The sequence below is a fragment of the Notechis scutatus genome, chromosome 4, assembly GCF_049901735.1.
Source record: "Notechis scutatus isolate UNSWTSFEM ecotype Mainland chromosome 4, rNotScu1.2, whole genome shotgun sequence".
NCBI classification, from domain to species: Eukaryota; Metazoa; Chordata; class Lepidosauria; order Squamata; family Elapidae; genus Notechis; species Notechis scutatus.
In genome coordinates this window covers 158889514-158915728 of record NC_142012.1, presented here as the reverse complement: position 1 = coordinate 158915728, position 26215 = coordinate 158889514, and the positions used below count along the sequence as shown (strand labels likewise).

The 26215-nt window shown below is 47.6% G+C and overlaps 1 long non-coding RNA gene across 2 annotated transcripts in view; it reads right to left on the bottom strand.

Moving 5' to 3' along the window:
* LOC148130976 (uncharacterized) overlaps positions 1–26215 on the bottom strand; it is a 224504-nt gene that overhangs the window by 54163 nt on the left and 144126 nt on the right. The gene's annotated exons all lie outside the window — the stretch shown is intronic.

Here is a 26215-nt window from a genome sequence, read left to right as displayed (position 1 = left end):
CCCCCATTTTATACGACCTCTCTTGCCACAGTTGGGTTAAGGGAATCACTGCTGTTGTTCAGTAAGTAACACAGTTGTGAAGGGAATCTGGCTGGTCAGTGTTCCAGCAAACTGTGATGACCCAGGGTGGGATACAAAAGCAACACAGTCACAAAAACAGGTGAAGTTTCTTTAATTCCTTCAATTTGGCTTTAAAGCTCCAATTATCATTGACTGGAGACAAAAAACTCCCCCACAAACAGTTGCGAAAAGGGAGAACTTCCATTCAAACTCAAAATACATATAAATTATAAATAGAAAAAAACAACACAAACCACACTGAAGCCATTACTGAGACAAGGCAGGATAATGGCTTGAAGACGTCCACAGGTATCAAAATAGACACACTGGGAAGGATGCCAAACTCACATAAGAATGGACGGACTAGAAATATGTTCATGCTTTGTTTCCAGCACTGGCCCATGCTCAGTCCATCCTTTTAAACAGATCTCACAGCTGCAGCCCATGAAAGGGATCAAGGCCCTTTCCTCCCCTGTAGACCATGCCATTCACGTTTCTCTCTTATCCTCTCCTCCCTGCATGCCTAGGATGAAGAGGGGATGAGCCTGGGTCTTCTTCTGACTGCCCAGCTGGCCTGTGCCCTTCCCCAGTTTCCTCCACAACCTCCGGAGCCACACTTCCACTCCCTGTTGGCTGTTCCTCCTCTCCCTCAGAGTCAGATTCTAACAGGGGCATGACACAAACCTCCATTCCAACTAATAACTGCGAGACAGACTTCGCTCAAAAGTTCTCTTTTATTTAGGTAGTAACTGGCACAACTGGGGAATCCCAAATCTGAAAATTCAGGGGCTTCCTTGCAATAATCAAAACTGCAAATCCAACCCCCTACACCCATCATCACATCACATGATCCAATCAATCATCCATCCCAACTGAAGTCTTCCCCTCACATATGCACACAATAGCATGACCTTGAGCTACAAAAAGAACATTATTTTTGTCTAACTACTTATACCCCAAGAACTTCCACCCTCCCACTCTCCCAGGCTCAAAATGCGGCAGCATGGGAGCATCTGGTCTCAAAATGGCTTCCAAAGCTGACACTGGCTTCCTCATTGACATAGTTTGTTAGAAAGTCACTAATGACCCCGGGGACACTGTAACCATCACAAATAGGAACCAATGGCCAAATGTCTGAATTTTGATCATGGATGCTGTAATGGTTATAAGGTGTGAAAAACAATCCTAAGTCACCTTTTTTCAGTTCCGTTATAACTTTGGTCATTAAATGAAGTCAAGTGTCTATGGAGGTTCTCAATCATCCAGGTCATGGTCATCCCAAAAGTGCTTTTTCAAAAGGCAAATGGACTTTGTGTTTCCTTGAAGATGTTTCGCTTCTCATCCGAGAAGGTTCTTCAGTTCTGACAGAATGGTGGAAGATGGAAAGATTTATATTCCTTGAAGTTATCTGGTTGTTAGCACTCTTTCTGAGGTCCGTTGAGGTCACTTGGAGGTGAAAGAGTATTAATGACCAAATGACTGTAAGGAATATAAATCCTTCCATTCTCCACCATTCTGTCAGAACTGAAGAACCTTCTCAGATGAGAAGCGAAACATCTTCAAGGAAACACAAAGTCCAGTTGCCTTTTGAAAAAGCACCTTTGGGATTGTAAGTCAAAGACCACATCTAGTATGTTATTACCAATGTTCTGGATATACAAGGCAACCAAATTTCAGGGTGATGAATTTTGTGCCTGTGTATATTACAAATATTCTGAGAGCTGTAGTCCCAGCACACTTGGGGATCACAAACGTGAAGGTACATAAATATTATGACTATGGAGATTCTCAGTCATCCAGGTCGTGGTTGTCCCAAAGGTGCTTTTTCAAGAAGCAACTGGATTTCCTGGTTTTTTTTTTTTTTTTTTTTTTTTTTTTTTTTTTTTTTTTTTTTTTTTTTTTTTTTTTTTTGTTTTTTTTTTTTGGTTTTTTAAAAAAAAAAAGGGGGGGGGGGGGGGGGGGGGTTTTTGTTTTTCCTCCTTTTTTTTGGGGGGTTTTTTTTGGGGGGGGTTTTTTGTTTTTTTTTTTTTTTGGTTTTTTTTGGGTTTTGGGGGGTTGGGTTTTTTGTTTTTTTTTTTTTTTTTTTTTTTTTTTTTTTTTTTTTTTTTTTTTTTTTTTTTTTTTGTTTTTTTTTTTTTTTTTTTTTTTTTTTTTTTTTTTTTTTTTTTTTTTTTTTTTTTTTTTTTTTTTTTTTTTTTGGTTTTTTTTTTTTTTTTTTTTTTTTTATTTTCTTCGGGATTAGTGTTTTTTTTTTTTTTTTTTTTTTATTTTTTGTGTTTGGTTTTTTTTTCTTTTTTGGTCTTTGAAGACATTTTGCTTCTCATTCAAGAAGCTTCTTCAGCTCTGATTAAATGGTGGGTCCTTCCATCCCCCACCATCCAGCCAGAGCTGAAGAAGCTTCTTGGATGAAAAGTGAAACATCTTCAGAGAAAAACCAGAAGGTCCAGTTGCCTCTTGAAAATGCACCTTCGGGATAAGTATTACGAGTCTTTCCTGGCTTCTAGTTCTTGACCATGCTGGGTTGTTTCCTTGCTTTTCTCTCCAGGTTCTATTGGTGAACTCGAGGCAGAAGTCACCAGTTACGAAACTCCTTTCTCAAGAAGTAACTTCTTCCTACTTAATGATTTATAGGTTTTTTTTTCTCAGAGGCAACTTCCCTGAAATTGCATTTAAGCCTTCTAAACGGATTACACCTTCCATGTGCCTCATCGAGTCTGGCTAAATCTTGAGGTTCATGGGAATTTTAGTCCAAAAGATCTGGAGATCACCAAGTTGGCTAATTTCCAAAGTGCTATCTGCAGGAAAGATCAAGTAATTCAATAAACAGATAGATCCAGAACTCAGAAATCTTGCTTAAGGCATCATACTGAATACCGATTTCTGCTGTAATCAAAATGACCCCCCTTTCCAAACACTCTTCCTTTGGAGCTGTTTAATAAGTCCTGAATATGTTTGGAGATCAGTGGTGGCTAACCTTTTGGGGCTCCTATGTCAAAAATTGTGTGTGCTTGTGCTTGCATGCCAACACCCAGAAGGCTATGCACACATCCCCCCATGCCCCCTGCGCATGCATGTACAATCCCCCTCCCCCGCTGCCCCCTTCCCTGCACTGCACCTGCCAGCTGATTTTCGGCCTCCCAGAGGCTTGAGGAAAGCCTCTGCAGCCTTTGCAGGCCGAAAAATGGGCCTGTTTAGTCATTTCCAGTATTTCTGTATTCAGTATTCCAGTATTGGGGGACGAGCGGTCTGCCACCTCCAAGTGGTGTCCCCTGGATGCGCGAAGCCGTTAAATCGCTGACCGTAACTGAGAGCAGACCCTCCGACGACAGGCCCACGCGACAGGCCGGCTGGAGTACTCAAATGCCGCATCAACATGGTGGAAATGTCCACTACTGAACACACGCCCAATGCTACCGCGTTCGGGGGAACCGATGGGCGCAGGAGACCATTGGCCTGCGTCAAAAATCAACGAAATGGTCCACGCGAAAGCACGGCGCACTTGCACCGTGTGAGAAAGCTATGACGGCCGCGTCCGGGTCTGACGCGCACGGAGACTACCCGATCCATGTGAAAAATCACAAGCGGGGAACAGAGGATTGCCAGACGCTCAAAGTGGCCACCTGGAACGTGGATTCGCTGACTGGACGCTCGACCGAGATCGTCAGGGCCATGCGGGACAGGAAGCTGGACATCTGCTGCCTCCAGGAAACTCGCTGGAAGGGCAACAAGGCTACGACTATAGACGGCTATAAGATCATATACACCAGCTGTAAGGAAAACCGCGGCGGTGTAGCTGTGGTTGTCAGTCCCAGCTGGCAAAGCTCCGTTGCAGAAGTTAAGCGCCTCACAGAACGACTGATGATAATCGTTGTAGCGACCGAGAGGCAGCGCCTACACATCTTGTCCGCCACGCCCCTCAGACCGGATGTCACGAGGAGGAGAAGGATACCTTCTGGGAACTGCTCGACATCCAACTCAGGCAGATCCCATATGAAGACGACATCATCATCTCTGGCGACCTGAATGGTCATGTAGGGCGGGACAAAACGGACACCAGTGCCACGGTGGGCACGGCACAGGCGATATGAATGAGAATGGCCAGAGGATCCTGGACTTTGCCGACTCCCATGATATGACCATCACGAACACCTGCTTCATTAGGCGAGAACCTCAACTCCTCACCTACCATAGCAGAAATGGGAACCACCACACACAGATCGACTACATCATCGTCGACGAAGAGCCGCTAAAAACGTGCTCAACGCCAAGGTGTACCCGTACGAATCGAGCAGTCAGCACAGGCCGCTGATGGCGAAGATCAGGATCAGCAAGCCCAAGACCAAGATTGACAAAAAGAATGCAGACCAGCCATGAACCAAGTGGTGGAACCAGAAGAAGATGGCGGGACCCCTCATCAAACCGGAGCAGTTCCTGCAGATGGTCGACGGGCCACAGGAAGCGTGGTCCATGCTGAAGAGCACTGTTCACACTGCCGGCTGCCAACAGCTTGGTTGTACCAAGCCAGGACGGAGACGCATCGAACGAGATACATGGCTCTGGACACCGGAGGTACAAGATGCCGTGCACCTGAAGAAACGGCTCTACAAGGCCTTTCTTCAGGACAAGACCAGCGAGAAGCTCTGCGAGTACAAGGCGGCCAAAAAGGCAGCCAAGAAAGCAGTAGCGACAGCCAGAAGCTCCCACTACGACGACATCTACGAGAAGCTGAACACGCGAGAAGGCGAGAATGAGATCTACCGCCTAGCCAAAAGCAGACACAGGAAGACCCTGGACATTGACCAGTTTCATGGGATCAACGACGAAAGGGGAAATTTGATCGTCAACCCCAGAGACGCTGCCGAGAGGTGGCGGCAATACTTCGAGAAGATCTCCACCGAGGAGTTCCCACACCCACGAACCCCGCGAGGTGACCCCGTCGAAGGCCCAGTCTCAGGCATTCACGCCAGCAAGGTCACCGACGCCATCAAGGCCATGAAAAACGGTAAGGCAACAGGACCAGACGACATCCCTGCCGACTTCTGGAAAAAGGCACTACCGGCTCGGCATTGTGGCTGTGCGAGCTGTTCAACAACATCGTCTCCACGGGAATAGTGCCACACGACTGGTACCGCAGCACCACTGTTCCGATCTGGAAGGGAAAGGGCAGCCCAGCGGACTGCTCCAACTACAGACCGGTCAGGTTACTGTCACACACTATGAAGATCTTCGAACGCGTCCTCGATAAGCGCATTCGGGACATCGTCGACATCAGCGTCAACCAGGCCGGATTCATCAAGAACTGCGGCACCACCGATGCCATCTTCGGTGTGCGGATGCTGATGGAGGCTCACAGAGAGAAGAAAATCCCGCTCCACACCGCCTTCTTGGACTTGGAAAAGGCCTTCGACCGAGTCCCGCACGATCTCATCTGGTACGCACTGCGAGATCACGGCGTGCCCGAGCTACTCGTACAATGGGTCCAACTCCTATACAGATGTCACAAAAGCCGTGTAAAAGCGGCAGCTGGGATATCAGAGGAGTTCAATATCACCGTCGGCGCACACCAGGGCTCTGCTCTCTCACCACTGCTGTTCATTCTGGTGATGGACACAATTACACACGACCTGCACACGCCCGCCCCATGGACGCTGCTCTACGCCGATGATGTGTTCCTGGCCAACCTGCGCAAGGCTGAACTTGAGCACCTAGTCCAACAGTGGCACGACCGCCTCGAGCAGTTCGGGCTCCGGTTGAACCTAAAGAAGTCCGAATACCTGACCACTGACAACGAAACGACAGGCTCCATCCACGTGAACGGGCAGGAGCTACCGCGCGCCTCCACCTTCAAGTACCTGGGAACTACTCTTGGGGAAGAAGGCCTACTACAAACTGAGGTGGCAGCCAGGATCAACGCAGCGTGGGGCAAATGGAAGTCCGTCACGGGCGTCCTCTGTGACAAGAAGATGCCGATGCGCCTGAAGGCGAAAATCTATAACTCTGTGGTGCGCCCGTGGCCATATACGGCGCAGAGTGCTGGCCGACGACCAAAGAAGTCGAAAGCAGACTCCAGACAATGGAGATGCGAATGCTCCGATGGTCGGTAGGCCTCACCCTACTCGATCGCGGCCAGGAATGAAGAAGTGCGCAGACGGTTCAACGTCGTGCCCATCCCCACGGTCATGAGGCAGTCCCGCTACGATGGTTCGGCCATGTGAGTCGCGCCAAGGAAGAATCCATCATCAAATCTGCGATGAAGGTGATTGTCGGAGGAGCGAGACCGCGTGGTAGACCTAAGCAACGCTGGATGGACACGATCAAGGCCGATCTAGAGATCGCGAAGGCAGACCCGACATACGTGGCAGACAGAGAGGCGTGGAAGCAGTACTCAAGGACATTAGCGGACCTCGCAGAGCGCGAGACAAACGCTGAAGAAAAAGAAGAAGAAGAAGAAGACAGGAAGTGATGAAACGGGCCTATTTTTTCAGTCTGCAAAGGCTTTCCACAAGCCTTTGGAAGGCCGAAAATCAGCTGTGAGGCACACGCATGCAGAGTGAGGTAAATTTGCCTGCGGCTCGCGTGCCGGCACAAATGGGTCTTGCGTGCCACCTGTGGCACACGTGCCATAGGTTCCCCATCACGGTTATAGATTTTGAAGCACGGGAATAGACAGGCTCATTTCAATGGTCAGCATACTAAGCTGAAAAGGGCCATAGATGGAATTTCTAGGACTGCTTTCCTAGGGCCAGTACTGTACAGTCATGCCTTACAATTTTCTCCCTTTCATATCACTCAGAATAACAGAGTTGGAAGGGACCTTGGAGGTCTGCTAGTCCACCCCCCTGCTCAAGCAGCCAAACCTATACCATTTCAGACAAATGATTGTCCAACCTCTTCTTAAAAGCCTCCAGTGATGGAGCCTCCCACAACTTCAAGAGGCAATTTCACTCATTAATTGTCCTCACTGTTAGAAAATTTCTCCTTAATTCCAGGTTCCTTCTCTCCTTGATCAGTTTCTACCCATTGGTCCTTGTCCTGCCTTCAGGTGCTTTGACCCCGCCCCCTCTTGTTTGTGGCAGCCCCTCAAATATTGGAAGACTGTCATCCCAGTCCTTATTTTCACTATACTAGATATACACCCAGTTCCTGCAACCGTTCATTGTATGTTTTAGCCTCCAGTCCCCTAATCATCTTTGTTGCTCTTCTCTGCACTCTTTCTAGAGTCTCAACATCTTTTTTTATATCGTGGCGACCGATACTGAGCAATACGTGGTCAACAGACCTGATACTTTGCTGAGTTACACAAGATATCTAAAAGGCAGGCAGATCTTTGACTGAAGTGCCATAGTTGCCATCTTGGCTTTTCTTTTCTCTTTTTTCTGTAACCCTGATGATATCCTGGGGGCAGGGGGTGGAGAATCCCAGTTAGGTAGCTGGGCAATTACAAGCCAATGTAGGCCAGTATTGTTCTGTGGCCCAATCCTTTGTATGACCAGAGAAATGAAGAGGACTTCAATCTTCCCAAATGACCAGAGGACTCCTTTTTGTGGACTGAAGAGAATTAGGGGCCACCAAGCTAATAGCTAGAGAAGAGGAGAAAGCCACACACACACACACACAAGAGGGAGGCAGTTTTACACACACACACACACACAAAAGAGGAAGGCAGTTTTTAAAGTGTCTCTTTAAAAACACTGGAAGTTTTTGAAAAGATGTTGGATAACCATTTGTCTGAAGTAGTGTAGGGTTTCCTGCCTAGGCAGTGGGGTAGACAACTCTGTTAGTCCTATTCTATTCTATTCTATTCTATTCTATTCTATTCTATTCTATTTCTATTCCTATTCCATTCCATATTCTTCCTTCCCCTCTCTTCTCTTCCTATTCTTCATTCCAATATTCTATTCTATTCTATTCTATTCTATTCTATTCTATTCTATTCCATTCTATTCTATTCTATTCTATTCTATTCTATCCCATTTTCTATTCTATTCTATTCTATTCTATTCTATTCTATTCTATTCTATTCTATTCTATTCTATTCATTCCATTATTCTATTCTATTCTATTCTTCCTTCCCTTCTTCTTCTCTTCCTATTCTTCATTCCAATTTCTATTCTATTCTATTCTATTCTATTCTATTCTATTCCATTCCATTCCATTCCATTCTATTCTATTCCATTCTCCCCACTCCACCCCCCCACCCCCGAAACCAGGCAACCCACGTCAAGCGGTTCCGTCCACTGGCCTTTCCATGTGGACCGGACGCCCGAAGGATCCGGCTCACACCAGATTTCGGGACCCCGATGCCCACCTCCGGCAGCGTCTCCACAATCCGGTCGGAGAAGGCATCGGGGTCGGTTGGGGGGCGTCCTCCTCCGCCTAAGAGCCGCTTGCCCTCCGCGGCCTCTCTCGTCTGGCGGCGGCTCCTCCGAAGGCCAAGCCGGGGGTCCTGGGGGTTGGGGGTGAGGGGGGCACGCTCGTGACCGGCTCGCGTGTCGCTCCGAATTAAGCGCCTACCGATCAGCTTTCCAGGCCCGTCAGGGAAGACGGGACGCTTCTCCGGGCGGCCTCCTTGTCCAGGCCGAGCTGGCGGGACGGCTCCGGAGTCGCGGAGCTGAAGCGCCCTGGCACATAATCGATGGCGAAGGCAGCTGCCTCACCCGGAGGGGCTCCAGACGCCGGACGCGGTGGGAGGGTGTAGGGGGGGGAGGCCCTTTGGGGCTTCGCCTTTCACACACCCCCTCCACACACACACACCTTCCTCCGGCCCGCAGGCCCCCCCCCCACTTTCCCTAGGGAGGACGCTGGAGTCGCTCCGCCATCGCCAGCAGTTCGACCCTACCATCCATCATCCATGATTTTCCCACCCACCCCCGCCCCACTTTTCGTCCCAGATTTCGGGAGCGACATCCGACTTTGAATTCCTACAGTTTAGAACCGTCGGGAAACTTACGGGGGTGTCAAACGATTCAAGGAAAAGGGAGGGGAGGGGATAAGGGGGAGGGGGAGGGGAGAGGACAGGAGAGAAGGGAGGGAAGAGAGGAAGAGAAGGGAGGGAAGAGAGGGAGAAAGAGAAGGGAGAGAAGAGAAGGGAGGGATGAGAGAGAGAGAAGAAGAAGAGAAGAGAAGAGAAGAGAAGAGAAGAAAGAGAAGAGAAGAGAAGAGAAGAGAAGAGAAGAGAAGAGAAGAGAAGAGAAGAGAGAAGAGAAGAGGAGGGGAGAAGAGGGACGGGAAGCAAGGAGAAGAGAGGGAAGAGAGAAGAGAAGAGAAGAGAAGGGAGGGAAGAGAGGAAGACGAAGGGAGGGGAAGAGAAGAGAGGGAGAGAAGTGGAGAGGAGAAGAGAAGAGGATGGGGAAGAGAGGGAAGAGAAGAGAAGGGAGAGAAGAGAAGAGGGGGAAGGGAGAGGAGAGGAGAAGAGGAGAGGAGAGGAGAGAAGGAAGAGGGGAAGGGAAGAGGGAGAGGAGGGGAGAGGAGAGGAGAGAAGGTGGGGAGGAGAGGAAGGGACAGAGGGGAAGGGAGGAGTGAATTTCTGTACCTCAAATAAATTCACTCTCTTTCTCAAGATTAAGTGCAGCGTCTTTGATCCTCACCAGCTTTGGACCGACAGTAAGCTGAAGGCAGAGTATATGATTTTTAAAAATATAAACAATGCTGCACTTCAATGGCTAGATGGCCGAGACATTGGTATATGAATATAGATCCTTTTAACATTTATATTTTATTCTGTTTTACTACTCTGGATGAAAAGCTAATATATATAGCTAGTCCATGTATGATGTACCGTACGCTAAATAAATAAATTTGGACCTCTTATTCTATGCACAGCTATAATCAAAGCCGGAGACCCGATTTCCCCAGCAAACCTGTCTGTGTTGTGAGGAAGACTGATCTCAGGTCTGTGGCACAGGATCTTTGGGCAAAGCTCCAGCAACAGGGTGGGTTGAAAACATAATAGCAGCAATGAATGTACCTTTTCTTTATGTATACTGAAAGTATTTACACCAAGACAAATTCCTTGTGTGTCCAATCCCATTTGGCCAATAAAGAATTCTATTCTATTCTATTCTATTCTATTCAAACTCATGCCCATCTATAGTATTTTGGACTATTAAATCCTACAATCAACATTATGTAATTGCACCATGGAAAACATTTCTGCAGCTTGATCCTGGAATACAGAAGTCTACACCTGGAGTTTTATAAAAGTATCTCTCAAAGGTTTAGAGTCTCTTCTTTACTATTCGACTTCCCCAATCTGGTGCCCACCAGCTGGGTTGAAAGACCACTTTCCAGAATTGTAGAATTCTGGATCAGAATTCAGCATGTAATTGGGGAACCAGGCTGGCTTATTGGCTGATTGGTTGCAACAAGAGTTGAAAGAAAATCCGGTATGATTTTTTTATCACCTTTTCTAATAATTATACTATTTGTTTATTAGTGTGTAATTATACTGTTAGTTTATTTATTAGCATATAATTATACTCTTAGTTTATTTATGAGTATATTATTAGCAGAATTATTAGGATAAGTAGTTCATAACGCACTAAAACTGCTTTTCCAATTTTATCCAGTACAAATAGTGAACAAGAATTTATGCATTCAGTAATATTATCTTAATTTATTGCTCTGGGGTTCTCCTCAAGAGCGGAGAAAGCTGAATCTGTTGAATTTGTTCCTGTTTTGCAACTTTTAAAAGCCCCTGCTTCCCTGAGTGACAATGCTCTAATTCCATAAGGAAATTGTTTTGTGTTTTTTTCGAAAGCTGGCTTGTCTGGGTAAGTTCCTCTTCTGGTAAAAATTAAAATGGAAAGCAATTTTGGTCTTTTAAGCCAGATCAAGCAGGGGAGAAAGCAGCTAAACCTATAACTGAACCCAGTTGGGGTAGTGGTTAAGGCTAGAAACCAGGAGAATGTGAATTCTAGTTCCATTTTAGGCATGAAAACCAATTAGGTGAGTTTGAGCTAATCACCAGGAGACCTTGAGTTCTAATCCTACCATAGGCATACAATAAATCAGGCTGGGTGAGTTTGGGCCAATTACTCTCTCTCAGCCCAAGGGTTGTTGTCAAGGGGAAATTAGAAGGAGGAAGGAATATTGTGTACGATCATCACTTTGAGCTACTTATAAAGTAATAAGCAAGTATTGTGGGGCCCAATTGATAAAAGAAAGCTCAAGTCCTTATTGTTGGAAACATGCAGAAGAAGCTTTCATTCTGCAGTGGATAGGCAATTGAGAGGAGGAGGAGGAGGAGGAGGAGGAGGAGGAGGAGGAGGAGGAGGAGGAGGAGGAGGAGGAGGAGGAGAAGAAGAAGAAGAAGAAGAAGAAGAAAAGAAGAAGAAGAAGAAGAAGAAAAGAAGAAGAAGAAGAAGAAGAAGAAGAAGAGAGAAGAAGAAGAAGAAGAAGAAGAAGAGAAGATAATAAAATAAAGGAACCTAATAAATAACTTCAATCAAAGCCTTGGGCTTGTTATAAATCAGGGAGCTAGATAAGGAGCAAAGTTGCAGGATAAGTGATCCAATCAGGAAAAATTCCTCTGATTTAGATTCTTAGGTGATGCAATATTACATTGGAGTCACTTTGAGCTGAATAGTAGATATATTCATAACCTCTTTTAGATCGTCTTGGCTTTAAACAAAGGAACAGCCTATTAGGGCAAAGCCTTATTAGGCAATTCCACAAAGTGTGCAAACTTTTCAGCTTGGATTAACAAGCAACTTGTTCTCTCTTGAGACCGTGAGTTGCTCTTTAGTCACCAGTGATTTATAGTGTCACTCTGCTATCATTGCAACAAGCCTTCTTCCTTATGGATATATTGCCACAATAAAGGTTGGATGACCATGGAAAGTTCCTTCATGATGACATAACCTGTGATGGGTGTTGCCTTAGCATTGAGTCCATTTTGCAATCAGCATGCCAAAACAGAAAGACACGCTTGAGGCTCAGGATTATGGGAAGGAATCATCTAGATTAGTTCATAGTTAGTATGCTGTAGGTGATAGGCTGCAGGTTATTATGAAACCTCACTGCCAGAGAAGCTGGTTTCTTATTGGTTGAAGAAACCACTTCTGACAGTGGGTTGGTTAATAGCATAATTGCAGCGACTGGATTAACTAATTGCCTGGATTTTTTTTAAAAAAAAAACTTCTGTATGTTCATGGCCTTCTGCTTACATAATGCTGTGACCCCAAACATTCTGATTGGTTTGTTTCCTACAGATCAAGGGTCTTCAAACTTGGCAAGTTTAAGACTTGTGGACTTCAACTCCCAGAATTCCTGAGCTAACATGACTGGAGGAGGGATTCTGGGAGTTGAAGTCCACAAGTCTTAAAGCTGTCAAGTGTGAAGACCCCTGATCTAGATACATAAATGTGCCCTGTAAAAGTCTAGTTAAGGCAATTCTACAACATGCTAACCTTGGTTAGTTTTGTAATGGATTACTAGGCCTCTTTGGTTAACTTATGGTTCAAGATAATGTGTGAAACTGGTAAATAGTCAGTAACCAGGCTTAGCATTTTTATTTATTTTCACCATGCTTTTACTGTTTTTTAAATAAATAAAGGTGGCGTGCATACAGAATGTTCCTCCTTCTTCCTATTTTCCTCACAACAACAGGTGTTGTGAGGTGGGTTGAGCTGAGGGACGATGACCGGCCCAAAGTCACCCAGCCAGCTGGAGGCTAAAATACATGATGAACTAGACATGGCTAGTCTAGTGAAGAGAAGGACCAGGGGAGACATGATATCAGTGTTCCAATATTTGAGTAGCTGCCACACAGAGGAAGGGGGTCAAGCTATTTTCTAAAGTGCCTGTAGGTCAGACAAGGAATAATGGATGGAAACTGAACGAGGAGAGATTCAACCTGGAAATAAGGAGAAATTTTTCAACAGTGAGAGCAATTAACCCATGGAACAGAAGTTACCTTCAGAAGTTGTGGGAGCTTCATCACTGGAGGCTTTCAAGAAGAGGCTGGACTGCCATCTGTCAGAAATGGTGTAGGATCTCCTGCTTGGGTGGGAGGGATTGGACTAGATGACCTACAAGGTCCCTTCCAACTCTATTAATCTGTTAAAACTTTCATGCCAAAGGCGGGACTAGAACTCACACATTCCCAGTGATTGGCCAACCAGCTTTCATGCCAAAGACAGGACTAGAATTCACACATTCCCAGTGATTGGCCCAAAGTCACCCAGTCAGTTTTCATGCCTAGGGCGGAATTACACAGAAAGTGGTGAGGACAGTGGAGCTCACTTCCTGTAATTCAGGGTGCTACTTATAAGCGCTCTGTGCTTAGAGCTCGAAGCATTGTTAGAGACCCCGCACAGCCAGTTCACAGTCTGTTTCTGTTGCTCCCCTCTGGGAAGGGGTTTTGAAGTATTTCTGGCAGGACTACCAGATTCTGTAACAGCTTTGTCCCCTGTGTCATCTGTCTGGTGAACTCAGAAGATTTGTTTTTCTTGCCGTATACATGTATACATCCAAACTAAACTGTGTTGTTTCACCATGCCATATAATATATGTGGGTATATGCATAGTTTTGTATTTATTTATTTAGTCATGTTTATGTAGTGTATATTGGAGGTGGAGACCCTTTGAGAGCTGTATGCAATGAAATTTCATTTTAATGCATGCCGATTACTGTACATTCCAAGTGACAATAAAGTTAGTCGAAGTCAAAGGTCTTTTCCAAGAGCCCTGGTAGTGCAGTGATTAGAATGCAGTATGGTAGGCAAACTCTGCCCACTACCAGGAGTTCGATCTTGACCGGCTCCAGGTTGACTCAGCCTTCCATCCTTATGAGGTGGGTAAAATGAGGACCCAAATTATCAGAGGCAAAAATATTCTGACTCTGTAAAGCTTAGAGAGGGCTGTAAAGAACTGTGAAGCGGTATAGAAGTCTACGTCTAACGGCTATTGCTAGCCTCCCAGGCTTCCTCTCTGCGAGTGTAGGCATTGCTATGTGCAAAACAGTGGTGGGATTCAAAATTGTTTACTACTTGGTTCTGTGGGCGTGGCTTGGTGGGCGTGGCTTGGTGGGCTAGCAGGGGAAGGATATACTGCAAAATCCCCATTCCCACCCCACCCCACTAACCTGCTTTCCAGCTCCGTTCTCCTGTGCAGGGCAACCAAAGAAGACCCAGCCGATCCGCTGGGACTCAATGGGAGGCAGAGAATAGATGGGGGGCAGGGCCAGTCAGAGGTGGCATTTTCCGGTTCTCCGAACTACTCCAACTTTCCGCCACCGGTTCTCCAGAACTGGTCAGAACCTGCTGAATGCAAAACTGGTGCAAAACTCTGGCTCGGTAGCGGGGGACGGAGTCCGTGAAAAGCCCTTTGAAATCCTGCCCATCGTTTGATCGTCTTGAGCCGTCCTTTGCTCCAGCGTGGGAGCTATTCCCACGAGACGGGCAAGAGGAAATGTTTCTATGAGCGCGAGTCTTGAAAGGGAAGGGAAGCGCCCGTCTCGCGGGGTGGGGGGGGGGGACAATCGCCTAATCAGCTGCTTTCTAGGCAGACGGAGAGCCTCAGCTGAAGTTTCAAATAAATATAAAACACACACACGCACACACACACACACACACACACTTTAGAAAAGGTACAAGAAATCCCGCTGTAGAAACACCGGGAGCGAGAGGAGGGGGTTTGTCCCTTTTGTAACTTCAGTTTTGGGAGCAACTTTCGGACATGAAAGGGTCCAATTCCCTCCGATCGAGCCATTTGATCATAGCTTTATTTGACGGCGGCCCGAACAAGGGGAGAGAATGGAGAAGCCGCCTGGATGACGGGACCCTTTGATTCCGACGGAAGAAAACGCTTTCTGTGCCCCGATTTCCTATTACCGGGTCCACAAGGAGTAGGTGTGCTTCGGAGGAGTCGGAGAGGCGCCTAGGCAACCGGGAAAGCAGCGGGGCGCACGCAGGCTGTGGGCTGAGGATGGAGCAAACCAGCAAAGCTGGGTCCCCTTCTCTACCTGGATCCCACGCTTGTCCGTGGGGTTCTCTGTCAACTTCCAGGCTCTCGCCTCTGCTCCCCATCCAGAGAAAAGGGGAAAGGGGGAAGAAGGGAAAGGAAGGAAGGGGAGCAGAAGAAAGAGAAGAAAAAGGAGTAGGAAAGGGAGGGAAAGGGGAAGAAGAGAAGGAGGGTGAGAAGGGGGAGGGGGGAAAGGAGGAAAGGAAGGGGGAAAAGAAAGGGAAGGGGAGGAAGAAGAAAAAGAAAAGGAGGAGAAGAAAGAAAAAGGAGGAAAGGAAGGGGAAAAGGGAAGGGAAGGAGAAGAAGAAAGAGAAGAAAAAAATGGGAGAAGGGAAGGGGAAGAAGGAAAAGAAGGAGGGGAAGGTGGAGGGGAAGAAGAAAGGGAATGGGAGGAGAAAAAGAAAGAAGAAAAAGGAGGAAGGGAAGGAAAGAAGAGGAGGAGGAGAAGGAGGAAAAGGAGAAGGGAAAAGAGAGGGAAGGGAAAGGAAAAGAGAAGCAAAAGAAGAAAAAGGAGAAGGGGAGGGGAGGAGAAAAAGAAAGAGAAGAAAAAGGAGGAAGGGAAGGGGAAGAAGGAAAAGGAGGAGAAAAAAGGGCAAGAAGGAGGAGGGGAAGGAGAAAAGGAAGGAGGGGGAGGAGGAGAAAGAAGAAAAGGAGGAGAAAGGGGGAAGGAGGAGGAGAAGAAAGGAAGGGAAAAGGGGGAAGGGAAAATGAAGGGAAGAAGGAACAGGGGGCGGGGAAAGGAGAAGAAGAAAGAGAGGAAGTGAACGAAGGAAAAGGGGAAAGGGAAAAAGGAAAAGGAGGAGGAAGGGAAGCAAGAGAACAGAGGTTTAATGAGTCCGAGTTTCGACCCTTCTACAATTTGGAGCGGAGCCTCCAGCGCTGTAAGACGACAGCGGAGACCAAGAGAGGGTGAAACCCCATCCTGGGCAGCCGCTGATTTCTGACGGAGCTGTCATTTCCAGGAGGGGGCTTGGGGGGCCGCGGAGCACAATGGCCGAGCTAGGAGGGACGGGGCTCGGATCTCCACCCCGGCGAAAGATAACCCCATCGATGAAAATGGGCCCCTTGTTCTCTCGGCCACCCGATCATCGTGTGAACCTCCCGTCCTGGGCTTACTAAGGCAGGCCGCCCCGGCTTTGAAACCCCCCCAACCCCGCCAACCCCGCCAACCCCCGCCAACCCCTGTCCGCTTTGCTGCTCCTCGGAGCTTCCTAACCAGGAGGGGTCAGAACCGACCCTCCCCCAACTTTCTTCCTCCTCCCCCCCCCCCAGGGCTTAAAAAAACCAGACGGAAAACTTTTACCCAAGTCGCCAGCGCTCGTCCTCCCAGCCTGGCCTCCTGGACATTTCAGCTGGGAAGACCCCCCACCCACCCCCACCATCACCTCGCGTACTACACGTTGTACGGGTTGTGGAAAGGGGTGGAGAATATCTTATCTTTCGCGGTTGAGGTCGGTGGCGGGTTTTTTGCGTTTCTGATCTTCCGCGCCTTTGAATGTGACTTTTTGGGGTTTAAATCAGAGGTCCCCCACAAACTTGGCAACTTTAAGCCTTGCGGACTTCAACTCCCAGAATTCTGAGAGTTGAAGTCCACAAGGCTTAAGGTTGCCAAGTTTGGAGACCTCTGATTTAAATCGTGATCTGTGGACACCTCACCCCCCCACTCAGGAATGTGCACCAAGCATCGGCCAACATAACTGGGCCCTAAGTAACCGTCTAGTTGCGTTTTCCGCTAAAATAAAAATCAAACAAGTTTATCAAACTTGCTTTGAGCCTGCCTGGTATAGCTACGAAGGGGTGGGCTGGCCTAGGGGGACCCAGATTCAAGGCCACTCTCAGCTTACTGGGCCAATCGCCCTCTTTCCTAGTCGATGGAGATTCTCAGTCATCCAGGCCATGGTGGTCCCAAAAGTGCTGTTTTTTTTTTTCAAGAGGCAAGTGGACTTTCTTGTTTTGCTTTGATGACGTTAATTTTCTCATCGAAGAAGCTTCTTCAGCTCTGGATGGTGTGGAATGGAAGGATTTATAGTCCTTGCAGGCAGCTGGTCATTTGCATCCTTTTAGAAGGTCTTGGGGGCCACTTGGAGGTTTATCTGTGTCCTCAGGGTCATCTGAGGGGTGAAAATTGCTGAAAGGACTGTATTGTGGTATCCTTCCTCCTCTGTCATCTATCTCCAGTCTACAACCCAATTCCTTTCAGCAGTTCCAAGAAGGCTCCACACCCATTTGCACTACTCAGGTGACCCTGAGGACACAGATAAACTTCCAAGCGGCCTCAACGACCCTCTAAAAGGATGCAAATGAACAGCTGTCTGCAAGGAATATAAATCCTTCCATTCCTCACTCTCCTGTCAAAGCTGAAGAATCTTCTTGGATGAGAAGTGAAACGTCTTCAAAGCAAAACAAGAAAGTCCAGTTGCCTCTTGAAAAATCATCTTTGGGGACTTTCTCCGAGTCAAAACTACGTGTGTGAGGGGGGGTTGTTATTGGAGGGAAGAGAGGCTGCTATGTAAACTGAATGAAAGGCAGGATAGAAATCTAATACATAAATAAATCAAGTCCATTAAAAACCTAATGGTTTCTTGAATAAGCTTGAGGAGAGTTGTTGGGGTTTTTTTTTGGGGGGGGGGGACGGAGAACTGGTTCAATATAACACGCAGATCCTGAGTATTTAGTTCAGGGGTCTCCAAACTTGGCAACTTGAAGACTCGTGGACTTCAACTCATCGCTGGCTGGAGAATCCTGGGAGTTGAAGTCCACAAGTCTTAAAGTTGCCAAGTTTGGGGACCCCTGATTTAGTTCATCCGTTTCAAGGTATGAGGTAAGCCCAGAAAAATGTGCGAATCCCTCCATCGGGTTAAGGATATTGTGTGAACGCCCGCCACGTCGTTTCAGCTAAGAACACCGAAGTTTGCAGCCTCCCCTAATTCCTAAAGTAAATCCAGCGGGTTGCTGGAAAACTCAGCGCCGTTTCTTATCCTGCTTTGTTATCGTTTTTAGCCTCTCGTATTTTCTCAGCAGCCATTGGTAGTATGAACAGATTTAAATCCACGCCATTCAAGCAGTCACAGGTGGCTTCCCCGAATATGGAAGGCTTTTTTTAAAATAAAATAAAAAATTTCTCACGCCTGAATCTCGTGTTGTCTTTTCCGGGATGTTTTCTAGAAGCGCGGTTTCTCCCTGCGTGGACAATTAATCCGGAGGCGCAAGAGATCAACCCGGATTCTGATCTCGTTCTCTCTCCTGCCTCCCTCCAACCCCAATTCTCTGTCCCTTGAGAGGGGAAAGCAGCTCCCATCACCATCCATCCAATCCCAATGCTATGTGAGCCCTTCCATTGGTCTTCAATGTTGCTCAAAGGTGGTGGGAATGGATTAGAATCAGAGTCAGAATAGAGGTGGAAGGGACCTTGGAGGTCTTCTAGTCCAACTATATTATTTCAGACAAGTGGCCCTCCAGTCTCTTCTTAAAAACCTCCAGCGATGAAGCACATACAACTTCTGAAGGCAAAGCGGTTCCACTGGTTAATTGTCCTCACTGTTCGGAAGTTTCTCCTGAATTCCAGGTTGCCTCCTTCCTTGATTAGTTTCCACCCATTGTTTCTTGTCCTGCCTTCAGGTGCTCTGGAGAATAAATTGACCCCCTCCTCTTTGTGGCAGCCTCTCAAATACTAATGATTATCAGACAATCGGCGGTGGGGGAATCTTCTTCCACGCTTTAGGTCGACGCTGTTTCCCAGGGGCGTTTTCGCTAAATTTCGGGGAAGTGTTTTGGAAAAAGGCAGGGAAACCTCCACGGGGCAAAACGGCCCCGGTGATTCCAGCTTCCAGCATTAGCCTGGTTTCAGGGGGGTCTTTTGCTGCACCGAAGAAAGGGGAGACAGGCAAAAAGGTAGGAGAAGGAGACCTCCTTCCCACCCAACCACCCATTCAAAGTTTCCCCTCCGTTTTGGGGGAAAACAAAGAATGGGTCCTTCCAGGTCTAAATGCAAAAGGGCGCCTGGTTTTCAGCAGAAGCTGTGGGCCAGCTCAAGGGTTTCAAATTTTTTGGCCCAACTCACAGGTCCCAAAGATGCCTTTTAAAAAAAGTGTGTGTGTGTGTGTCTCAAATTATTCTCCAAAGCACCAGAGGGCAGGACGAGAAATAACGGTTGGAAACTAAGCAAAGAGAGAAGCAGTTAAGGAACTAAAGGGGAAACTTCTTAACAGTGTGGACAATTAACCAGTGGAGCAGAAGTTGCCTTCAGAAATCGTGGGCACTCTGGGGTTTTTTTAAAAGAAGAGATTGGACAGTCAACTTGTCTGAGATGGCATAGGTTCTTCCTGCTTTAGCAGAGGGCTGGTCTAGAAGACCTCGAAGATCCCTTCCAGCTTTATTCTATTCAAAAGAGGAAAAAAAAGGCGACTGGACTTTTTTTCAAGGAAAAACAAAGTACAGTCGCCTTTTTTTTTCCTTGAGAACGTTTCGCTTCTCATCCAAGAAGCTTCTTCAGTTCTGGAGTTCTGGAGAACGCAAACCCCCCTTGAGAGGGGCGACCGGGCAGGAACCAGCCCAAGAAAGCAATGGAAGAGCCAACGGCCAACCCTGCCCTCATCCGGGAGAGATCGCGCTTTCAAAGGGTCTGAGTCGTTCGGCCGAGCTCGACCGTGGAGCCCACCCTCCTTTTTTTTAGAACAGGTTGAAGAAGCTGCTTTTCTGAGAGATTCGGACGAAAGCCCGGATCCCCACGAGCAAAAGGCTCCTGACCCAAATCAGGCGTGTTTGATGAAACTCTGGCAATGGATCGCCTCGGGATCTCGACTTCCCGAAGGGTTAGAGGGGCGGGACTAGGGATGGGAAGATCTTTGGCGCAGATCCCATTCTTTTCCTGGGCGCTGATTGTTGGCCCCACCACCCGCCTCTTTGTAGGCTAAGGCAGAGGTCTCCATCTTGGCAACTTTAAGACTTGTGGGCTTCAACTCCCAGAATTCTCCAGCCAGCAGAGCTGGCTGGAGAATTCTGGGAGTTAAAGTCCACAAGTCTTAAAGTGCCAAGGTTGGAGACCTCTGGGCTAAGGTTTCCAAAGAAGCGGGGTTTCACTTGCTACGATCGCTTTTTGGGAAAGGGTGTGGTCTCACTTGCTGCGAACGGGGTTTTTTTTGGGGGGAGAATATGAGCGGTCTCCCCAAGGAAGGATCACCCTTTCCCTTCTCTGTGCCAGTTCTATACTTGAGAAGTAAACCTGACTTCTTAGGAGGAGTCAGGGGAAAGCTCCCAAAGCAAAATGAGTCCTCAGCTACGCACGCGCACAAAGCCCTTGGGCTAGAGGGGGCCCGCAAAGATTGTGGCCCTCCCCGCGGGCAGAATCCTGATTCAAAGGACTTCAAGGAGATGCGGGGATTCTTTATACCGGAGCTCTCCAAAGTTGGCAACTTTAAGACTTGGTGGACTTCAGCTCTCAGAATTCTCCAGCCAGCAAAGCTCCAGCAAACCAGTGGGATAGCTAAGCAAGGAAGTGTAACATATAAAACAGAGGTCCCCAAAGTTGGCAATTTTAAGACTTGTGGACTTCAACTCCCAGAATTCTCCAGCCAGCTGGAGAATTCTGGGAGTTGAAGTCCACAAGTTTTGAAGTTGCCAACTTTGGGGGCCTCTGCTTTATATACTCTCTCAGTCTAGAAGATCTGTTTGAGCCCAGAGAAGAAGAAAAGACAGACCTATAGGAAGGACCAGTAGACCCGAGGTCCTGTTTCTCATGCGAGGGGGGAAGGGCTTGCGCCTGACCCCAACGACCTTTGCCCTGGATGGGTTGAAAGGAAACGTTTCTACTTCGTCTTCTTCGCCTCCTCCCCTCCCCCTTTAGAGAAAATGCCCTCCCTCCTCTCCCCCCCCTCTCTCTTTCTGCCAAGTGGCTGAAATGCCTTTACTGGTCTGGGATCCAACCCTCACGTGTTTTCTCCTGGCTCCTCCCCTCCACTGGCACGGGGAGGGGGCGGCATGCGGACGATGCGCACCAACCTCCTTATCGCCTTAGGCAATTGCTGGCATCCTTCTCGCTTCTGGAGCTCTGGGCTTCTGGAGAGAGCTTTGCATGAGCTTGCCCTGGCTTGGCTTTGGGGCATGAATGACGCCGTTATAGAGATCACAGCCTCTCAGTGATCAGCATGGAAAAGATAACGGGATTCTCTCTCTTGCCCACCCACTCCACTCCAGTCGGCCACCCTTTGGCTCCACGGTTGCATTCCAGCACACACTCTCTCTCTCTTGGCTCGGGCGAAGAGGTGGGGGAGGGCCATTCAGGACCCTGGACCACAGGGGCAGCTTTAATTAGGCTCACGAAATCCCTAGGTTCGCCCTCCGAGAGAGTGTGCCCTCCTCCGCCCCAGCCCCTCTGCCGCGTCTTTAACTGAAGAATATGGGGAGCCCATAGAATTGAAAGGGGCCCGAGGGGGGAGGGGGCGGGCCTGGTGGCTCGCGGAGGAAGCCACGCATGTAATTTATCATAACTATTTTAATGATAGGTGACTAAAAGGGCACCCTCCTGAAAGTTGGAGGTTTCTGCGGATTGAACGGAAGAACTTCAAAAAGGCTTGCAAAGGGGAAAGAAAGAAAGAGAAAGAAAGAAAGAAAGAAAGAAAGAAAGAAAGAAAGAAAGAAAGAAAGAAAGAAAGAAAGAAAGAAAGAAAGAAAGAAAGAAAGAAAGAAAGAAAGAAACAGACAGAAAGACAGAAAGACAGACAGAAAGACAGAAAGACAGACAGAAAGAAAAAGAAAAAGAAAGAGAAAGAAAAAAAAGAAGAAAAAGAGAAAGAAAAAAGAGAAAGAAAGAAAAAGAGAAAAAGAAACAAAGAGAAAGAGAAAAAGAGAAAGAAATCGAAATAGAAAAGAAAGAGAGAGAGAGAGAGAGAGAGAGAAAGAAGGAAGGGAGAAAGAAAAGAGAAAGAAAGAAAGGAGGAAGAGAGGGAGGGAGAGAACGAACGAAATCACAGTCAATCTTTAACATATGCAAAGCCAACTTTGATTGCCCTCTTAACTCAACAACCATGAGAGGTTCCCTTGAGCATGAAAAGTTGGGAGTTAAATCTCAACCAAGACAACCACTACCACTGAAATAAGAATGGACCTGGCCTGCCCTTCTTGCTCCCTGCCTTGCCTACGTCCCCCATGTTAAAGTATATTTTTTGACACACACAAAAACATACACATACACCCCACATCTCTTCATTGCTATCGTAATCGGCAGCTCCGGTGTCCAGATTTCATTTCAAGGTGTGAAACGTAAACTAAAAGGTTGTGAATCCACAACCCTTTTCAAAAAGGGAGGGAGGGCCCGCGATTGTTTCTTTCAGTCGCCTGGTGGGGGGGGGGGAATCTATCTTCGAATTTCTCACAGGTTTCCTTGAGAACTGACCTTCTGGCCATCTTATGAATTGAAATAATTGACATTAAAATTCAACCACAGCATTTTGCAAAGTAAAAAAGAACACCCCCCCCCCCAAAGAAGGGCAACCTTTTCTCCCGTTTTAGTCCCCATGAAAGGAAGCCTTCCCCAAATACCTTGGTTTTGTTTTTGTTAACTGGCACCCGCAAAATTAAGCTGGATATTTTATTGCAAACTATCTCTGGAGCGAGGTTTAGACGAGACACACGCTTTGAGATTAGCATCCCCCAAAAACCTTTCGCCCTAACAATAGCCAAACTTCTGAATTACCCGCGGGCGGTTGGAAACTTTGCTTCCCCCAATCGTTTTGCTTAACCCCTTTAGATAAACAAGGGGACAATCCAGTAGCTCATTCTCTTTCTAATCATCTTGACCATTTTCTGGAAGAAGGAAAAAAAAAAGACCGAAAAATTTAAGGAGGAGAGGGCGGCTAAAAATGCAGGTAATTCTCGTTTTCTTTTGTGGTCCTAATTTTCTCCCATTCAAGCTTGCAAAAGAGGATTGGGCGGAACAGCGAAGCTTTACCCGGCTTCATTTCAACAGGTGGAAGCGCTGACTTTTAACTTAAAACAGGTTTATCCTTTCAGCGAGAAATACGGGCATCTTAAGGCAGGACAACAATTTATTTCAGGGGGATATTATCGAACCGGTGATGAGGGGTTTCTCTCCCTCCCCCAGGAAAGTCATATAATGGGGGGAGAGGCAGCTCGACGTGACTTTTATAATTATTTATATCAGATGTCAGGGAAGAGTGTACTATTCCAGCGCTTCGGTTATAAATATTCTTTAATTTATTCCCTGCGTTTCTTCCCCTTTTGTCTTTTGGATCGCCTTTGTGGAAATAAGCAGGAGAAAGCGAGCCTCGCTCTTAAGGCATCTTAACTATCACTGACTCAGCATGGAAATAATATTTAGTGGGCATTATTCACACTTCTAAGATTGCTTGCAAAACAGAGAGGCATCGGCGGGGGGAACGCGGGTGTGGGGTGGAACACTTAGATGGCTGGAGAGTCCGGAGGAAGCGGATGCTAAATGCGGAGAGAAAAAGGAGAGACATTTCTACCACGAAACACACCTCCGGGCTTTGCTGCCTCCAACCTCCTACCCAAGAGCTACCCCTTCGTCGTTCACCTCTGCCTTTTAAAACGAGACTGAGTTTCGAGACCCGAAAGTGCTTTTCTTTCCCCCAAAAGGCAATCGGACTTTGGTTTTTTTCCTTGAGGACGTTTTGCTTCTCATCCAAGAAGCTTCTTCTGTTCTAGCTGAACGGTCCACGGTTCAGTCAGAAGTGAAGAAGCTTCTTGGATGAGAAGCAAAACGTCCTCAAGGGAAAAAAAATAAGTCCAGTTGCCTTTTGGGGGAAAAAAAAAAAAACCAGCTTCGAGACAACCAATTACCTGGATGACTGAGGATCTCCAGAGACATTAAGAGGTGTGTGTGTGTTTTTTAATTCTATCGTATCCCACTGGGATTTGTGTTGCAAGGGTGTCCATTTAGAATGGCAGCGATGGGTAGGTTTGAATTCTCATCTGTTGATTTCTCCAGGAGCTGCAGGGCGGCTCGTTGATCTACTTCTACTCGGAAGTAAACTCCCGTTGAATGCGGTCCTTGCACTCCCGACCGAACATCCCCTGCTCCTTCCGGGTCTTTCACCTCTGACTGAAAGTTAGGGGGCAGGAGCACTTTTACCGCCTCTCTCCATCCTTTTGCTTGCCTATAGGTCACACAACACCGTTGTAAGACAAGGGTAGGTGTAGTCGAGAGAGGAAGCTCTACGTTTGAAACTTTGAAAGGGTTTTGGGGTGGGGAAAAAAAGAAAAAAGAAAAAGGATGGATTGTAAAGGCTAATTAATACTTAGGGCGGGGAGGGAGAATTATTTTTGGAGCACCGTTCTCATCGGTAGTCCAGAGCCTGTTTACGTATATAGTGCCAAGATCTTTTCTGGCCTTCGACATTAGTTAGTTTAGTTTAGTTTCGTTAGTTGGCTGGTTAGCTAGTTGGCTGGTTGGCTGGTTGGCTAGTTGGTTGGCTGGTTGGCTGGTTGGCTAGTTGGCTAGTTGGCTGGTTGGCTGGTTGGCTGGTTGGCTGGTTGGCTGGTTGGCTGGTTGGTTGGCTGACTAGCTAGGACTGTCCGGGCGATTCAAATTAATCCGGCTTCAAGTCCAGCCTTGGAAAAGCGGCTCAGACCGGTGAAATCCCACGCAAACCAGGCTCATCGCGCCTGTCTTCTGGCTTGGCCTTAGTTTTATAGAAGTGAAAATGGCCAAGTCTCTGGAGAAAGCGCTTTCTTAATTGTTTTTCATCCCCCTTTCCCTCTTCTCCCCTCCCTCCCTCCCTCCCCCCGCGTTTGGCAGCGAAAGTGACAGCCCCCTTCAGCGGCCGCCCTGTGGTTGCTCTGCCTTCGCCCGGGACGGATTCCGAGGCCGGCCTTTTTTTTTTCCTCCGGAGATACGACGGTCCTTGCTTGGCCACGGAGCGGCGTGGGGGTGGGAGAAACGAAATGAACCATGGAGAGGGGTGGGAAAGGAAGAGGGAACGAGGGGGTGAGAAGACGGGAGAGCGGAGGAGGATTTATACCTTTTGGAAAGTGAAGCGAGCCAGATGGCACTCGCGCCATGAACAAACAAACTCGAGTGGAGCTGGATAAGTTTTAAAATCGGGGAAGAGATCCAGCGGACAAAAGGGAGGAAAGGAGAGGCGAGAAGGGGCGGAGAGACCCCCCCCCTCCGCTCCCCTTAGAGAAGAACGCTCTGTTTCTGTCTACAGCTGGCCAAGAAACGAGAGACAACAACACAGCCACACAACATACACTCCGCCTCTCCTCCTCCTCCCCCGTTGCTAACGAGAAAGGGCCAGAGATAAACTTTTCGGAACAGGCCAATGTGGCACCGTTCGTTTTACGGGAGACTCTTCGTAGCCTCGAGTGTCTCCCGTGGGCCTTTTAATTCAAATCCCCCCCTCCCCCCGGAGAGACGATTCTCCCTAGTTTATTTAGATGGAAACAAAGCGCCGCTTGTGCAACTGGGGAGGGGGATGCAGAGTTCAAGGGGTGGGGGTTGGCTGGATGAGAGACAGAGGGAGGGAGGGAGGGAGAGGGAGGGGGAGGGGGAGAGAGAGAGAGAGGAAGAAGGAGAACTTCCCTTGAAGCTCGTTTTGCCCGGAAAATGGAAGGGCCCCCAAGGCCGAAATGACACGGGGAAAGCTGGTTTTTAGTTCAAATTCAGGCAAAGTGCTTTTCATCCTTATCCAACCCCTCCTGAGTGTATCGCTAACTCTCAGGCAGCTCTACCGCGTTCACACAACACCCTAAACCTGAACGGTAGTTAGTTTTAACCAAGTCTTGAATTAACCCATTTTTCTGGTTTCCCAAGAGGTACCAAAAAACATGACTCCCCGGTTGGTTTCATGCCACGCTAAGTCCCCAAAATTATTATTAAGTCATTAGCAAAATTCCCTCTACCTAAAAGGAACAAGTTTGAGACCACAGCAGCCACTAGAGCTTCATCCGGCCTTAAAGTGTGTTGTGTGAAGGCAACTTTGGATTCTGAGAATCAGACCCCTAAATTCTGATTAATAGAAGAGCAGCTTCCAGAGGTTTGTATCCTTGGTCTCCAACCTTTCTGGGCCTGCTGATCCAATTATCTCTGAGACAGACAGACCTCTTACACCTCGGACAGTAACTCCTAATTAGCCAAGAGTGACTATTTGGCTCAGGGGAAAGCAGGGGAAAGGGGAGAAGGGGGGAAGGAAAAGAACAAGGAAGGGAGGAG